Source organism: Manis pentadactyla, chromosome X (assembly GCF_030020395.1).
Source record: "Manis pentadactyla isolate mManPen7 chromosome X, mManPen7.hap1, whole genome shotgun sequence".
Classification (NCBI taxonomy): domain Eukaryota; kingdom Metazoa; phylum Chordata; class Mammalia; order Pholidota; family Manidae; genus Manis; species Manis pentadactyla.
This window is the reverse complement of record NC_080038.1, coordinates 68,234,466-68,240,465: the sequence shown is the minus strand read 5'-3', so window position 1 is coordinate 68,240,465 and position 6,000 is coordinate 68,234,466.

Sequence of the window (6,000 nt, the reverse complement as noted above, 5' to 3'; positions counted from 1 at the left end):
GGCCCTACCTCCTAATACCATCACATTGAGAGTTAAGATTTCAACATATGTATGAGGGGAGGGGACAAATATTCATGCAATCACATTACATACCCAATTCTAAGATAAAACACATTGGTGAAGTGACCTTTTATTAAATATTCAGTGGTGTCTTGATGCCAAGATTTCTCTAAGGGATCTCAAATCCACTGTGTGTATGGTACACACTTTGTTCATCATGGTCTTTGGCTTTCTCAGTTTGGAGATATTTACCCTCATCATGAACAGCTGAGACACTATGGCCTAACAATATGGAAACTCTGGCCAGAAGTCCTACAGGAAGTTTCTTGAATAGGCCTTAACGTGTAGCAGAGGAGAAGGTGGCCCTTGGAAACAAATTTTAGAGCAAGGGGAGTGTCTTTTACTACCTTCTCCTACTTCTTCTGATTGTCATTCTTTTTCTCACTCTTCACTACCACAGAATCTATTTCTCTAAGACACAATTCTTTTCTATCAGCCACTGAGGCTGGATGCCACCCATCACACTCATGCCACCTCTATCCAATTTTACACTTTTAACCTCTGGAATGCAACTCCAATCTGTCCACTCTTCATTCACATGGCTCCTGCCCTGGCATAAGCCCTTATTATGTTTCACTTAGACTAATGAGAGAGCCTCCCAAATGACCTGCACATCAGCATTCTCTCTCCCCCTAATTCATCAGCAAGGTTTTATCATTCCTAGAGTAATCTGTCTAGTGTACAAATAAGAATTCTATTTCATTACACTGTCCTAAATCTCATTCATTCAGGTAAGACATATTTATTTAGTGTCCACTATGAGCCAGGCACTGTTCTAGGCATTTGAGAAAACCATTACTTGCTCAACTTCTCCTCCAACATAAACCTGAAAACCCCTTGATTAAACAGCTTGGAACCACCAAGATCTGACTCTTGCTTGTTATCTAACCCAAAGATATTCCCACAGCATATGTTCCAGCTACAACTGATTCTTGAATCTAACCTACAAAAGACCTTACAATTTCTCAGATTGTCTCTTCCATCCTGTACTAATTTCCCTTCATTATTACATCATTCAAATCAGGCTCAAATTTCATCACCACCTTGAAGCAATCATAGCTCACCATGTTTGAAATTTTTGTCATTCATCCACCACATCCCATAATTGTATTGCCGAAGTTAATACTTTCATTATTGCACATATAACTCACCAGCTCTAGATTCTAAGATCATATGCATACGTATGGGTTCAACTTTTTAACAGAAACTCCTTGGAGGGCAGTAATGGTGCTTTTTCCACCCATGTACTTCCTAAGGAGACAAGGACACTACCTTGCACAAAATGAGGGCTTAAAACATGTTGAAAGATATGATTTGAAGTGGGAAAACATGACCTGAGAGTCCAGTAGTCCTTCTGTGTTGCACATGTTTTCTACATTATACTAGAGCTTGGGGTTTAAAGTAGTGTAGGATCAGAGGCAGGGAAAAAGGAGAAAGTAATGTTTATTTCACCTGTATCCCCAAATTGTCAGCCCCTTTTGCAAACCTGGAGTGCTGAAAGTCCAGAGGCTGCTTGCCTTAGCAGGTCTGACCTACTCCTAACTTATCCAGCCCAAAATAAATAAAGGTGCCATGATGATTCCTCACTCTTTAATTATGAGTAATTAATTTATTTTATATTTTGAAGTTTGTACCTCTTTATCTCTTCACCTATTTCACTCATCCCCTCACCCCTTCCCCTATGGTAACCAACAGTCTGTTGTCAGTATTTATGGGTCTACTTCTTTTTTGTTTGTTTTGTTTTTTCGATTCCACATGTAAGTGGTATCATATGGTATTTGTTTTTCTCTGTCTGACTTAAGATACTCTCCAGATCCACCCACATTGTTGCAAATGGAAAGATTTCTTTATGTTTTTATGGCTAACATTCAATTGTGTATATGTACCACAATATAGAGAATATGACAATAATAGTGTAATAGCTTGGTATGGTAGCAGGGAATAATTACACTTACCATAGTGAACATTCAGTAATGTATATAATTGTTGAATCACTATGTTGTACATCTGAAACCAATATAATGTATATCAAGTATATTCTAATAAAAATAAATAAATTCTGAATGGAAGAAAGGAGAATTAACAAAAATTCAAAAGGGATGAGGACACCGTATCTGTTTCACTGATTACATACACACTGTCAATGCAGTCCCCTTATCTGGCTAGCCTCCAAATTTGCCTGAAGTTAGAAAAAGAATTTTTCCAGCCCCAAGAATAGTGTAATGATGTATACATGGGAAATGCAGTCCTAAAGATAATAACTATTCCATGATGGAGAAATGTGGTAGTCTCCTAGTTGGTGGCCTGGGAGTAATTAAAGGCCACTCTAAAGACCAGGATATCTAGCATTTTGAATGATGGGGGAAGTAAGCAAGGGCAGAATAGTCCCTCAGCATCTTCTTTGTCTTCATCCACCTACACAGGGTACTGCCATGTTGCCATGGGATTTCAAGAAGAACATACCAGGAACTATTTCTCTTCATGCTCCTGTCATATAAGACAAAGTATCCAAGAGATTACAAGATGCATTCTGTTGGTGAAGGTTTTCCCTTTGATGGGGAAGGGGTGCAACAAAGAACAAATAGATGCACTAAGAGGAAATCAAGAATAAAGAAAGATGGCACCAATAGCTTCTGACCCAGTCTGTTCAAAATCTGAAGTTCAAGAGAGACTCAACACATTTGTGTGGTAATAGGCCAAGTCCATGTGAGTGAGTTTCTCAAGTATGAAAAGAAAGGCCATTTCTCACTGAATCCATTCTTCACTCCCAAATGTTTTGTGTTAAAGACAAGCCACATGGAAAGGGGAGGGGTGGTTAAAACACAGTATCTCAAATAAAAGCACATAAGGTTCTCAAGGCTTACCAGTATTTCCTATTAAGGAATGAAAAGTCCTAGGCAAAATTTCTGGAAATACCAATCTGAAGTAAGAACAGAATTTACTTCTCAAACATAAATTTGTAGATAAAGAAAGGTTTTTTCCCCCTTTATTTTTCCTCCACCATCTTTGTATGCACACCTTATTTTATCCATCCTAAAATGTATGTTTTTTTCACATTTTAACATCTCTTAAATCAGGATCAGTCTTATATTTAATAGCAGGACATAGTTTAACTAGAAGAGTTTTTAATTTCTTGTTAGCCCACAAAATCCCAATTGTTACTCATCCATATTCTAGAATTGGTGACCTCTTATAGGAAATTTTCAGGCAGGGTGAGAAGCCAGCAGCATTTTGGGTAACAAGTCCATAAAATCTATGCTTGAGTACATTCAATCTGCAACAGACACAACGACAGGATTAGGACCAATCATTTTTTACTTTAATTGTACCATGCCAAAATGATTGGCAACTGAAAGCAAAACAAAGGTCAAAGTAGACCTGCACCATTATACTCCTTTCATTTACACTTTCAATTTGGTTTCCCTGATGTATAGCCCATGGCTATTTGCCATTCCTGACTCCTTGAGGATAGTTGGAAAAGATATCCTAAGTTCCCCTGACAGGCTATAATGGAGGACTATGCACTTACCTGACACACTCAGTGTGTATTCACGGTGGGGAATAAAATCTCATGGCTGAGAATTATGGTCATCTCCTGGAGAAGAAAGGGCAGTCCTGGGGACTAAGACATCCAGCCTTTTATATGATAGGGTGTTCTACATAGCCAGGGCTGGATCCTGACTTAGCATAGTCTTTCTGCTTTAACATCTTCACAAGGCTTCAGGAGGAAGGAAGCAACCTTAGCCTAAAAGATGGCATGGAGCAGAAGCTCATGAATTCAGTAGTTCCTGCCCATGACCACCCATACATAACAAATTGATTTTGGACCATCCACCCAACTCAAAACACCCTAAGGTATTGTTCTTTGTCCATGACCTTGCAGATATGGTAGAACCTGAGGCAGTTTCTTGAGAGTGGATAATAGCAGTTTTATATTTCAAATTTACATGAATTGTTCGCACAGGGGGAAAAAAAAAGACCAGATCCGCTACTATCCTTTACAGCCTCTCTCAATAAGCAGACTTTACCAATGTTTTTCTGGGAAGAGTACATTTGGTCACTCATATCCATTGTTTTGTTTTGTATTTCATGTCCCATATGCTTTTTCCTCTATCCTATTCCATTTTTAATTGAAATATAGTTCTATACAATATTACATTGGTTTTAAGTGTACAACATATTGATTTGACAATTATACACATTATGAAATGTTCGCCATGATCAGTGGGCTTACCATATGTCAACATAAAAGTTACTACTGTATTATTGGCTATATTCCTTGGGCCATACTTTTCATCCCCATGATTTATTTTATAACTGGAAGTTTGCACATTTTCATCCTCTCCACCTAAATAACCCATACACCAATCCCCTATGGTAAAAACCAGTTTCTTTTCTGTGTTAATGAGTTTATTTCTGCTTTATTTGTTTGTTTGTTCATTTTATATTTTCAGAATCTACATGTAAGTGAAATCACATGGTATTTGTCTTTGTCTGACTTATCTCACTTAGCATAATACCCTCTAGGTCCATCCACGTTGTCATAAATGGCCATATTTCATTCTTTCCTTATGGTTGAATAATACTTGGTTGTGAATATGTGCCACATCTTCTTTATCCATTCATCTGTTGATGGACAGTTAGGTTGCTTCCATATCCTGGCTATTGAAAATAATCCTGCAATGAACATAGAGGTGCATATTTCTTTTCAAAATAGTGATTTTGTTTTCTTCAGGTAAATAAATGCCCAGAAGTGGAATTCCTGGGTTGTGTCATTCTTCTAATTTTATTTTTTTGAGAATCTGGAGAGAGAAGCAGCATTCACAGAACTGTCAGGTAGTGATGAATCTGCAGACTTGGTGTAGTTAATTCTGCCTCAGGGTCCGTATTCCAGAACTTCTGTTCTGACACAAGATAGTTTTGTCTACTAAATAGACCCAAAAGCCTGCTGCTTTAGAATTTTATGGAATTGGGCTTTCAGCCACAACACAGGAGGGAAGGGTCCTTTCAAATAAAGGACTCAGTGACAAAGCATTTTTTTCTGTCAATCAAACTAGTGACCAGTTCCTACTGGATTTATCATGATGTTCAACAAATCTAGCCCCCACTTAACCTTTTTTATTCTTACTGTCCTTGTCATTCATTTAGTTATTTATCTCTCACCTACAGTATTTCCTGCTTTCTGTTTCACTCCCTTCAATCTACCTTCCACTCTTTTCACGGTGGTCTTTGTATATAAATCAGATCCCATTATACTTTTTACTGCCCAACTTAAAAACTTTCATTTCCTCTCCACTATTTGATGAATAAATCCCAGTTTCTCTGTTGGGCATTCGAGGGCATTCTGGCTCTATTCCACTATATTTTAAATGAATTAGGCCCATATTCATTAATTCTGCATGATGAGTATTTTTATATTGAATTATTTTAAATTTGTAATTCAAATTTAAATAAAGCAAAAATATTTTTTGGCATTCAGTTCTATGAATTATAACACAGGTATAGGTTCATATAACCACTACCATGAATAAAACCACATAATAAAGGACAGTTACATCACCCAAAAAATTCCCTCATGCTATTATTTTCTACTCATACCCTACTGCTATCCTTCATCCTTGGAACCACTGATCTGTTCTACCACTTTAATTTTGACTTTTTTAAGAACTCATAAGTAGAATCACACTCTATGTGACAGTTCAAGACTGGAGTGTTTTACTCAGCATAATGTCTTTGAATATCATCCAACTTATTGTGTATATTGATAATTCATTCCTGGTTGTTGCTAAGCAGTATTCTGCAGTATGAATATACCACAGTTTGTTTAACCACTCAATTGTTGTTCTTTTAGGTATTATGAATAAAGCCATATGAACATTGGTGTTCAATCTTTTTGTGTGGACATAAATTTACATTTCCTTGGAATAAATGCCCAATAAT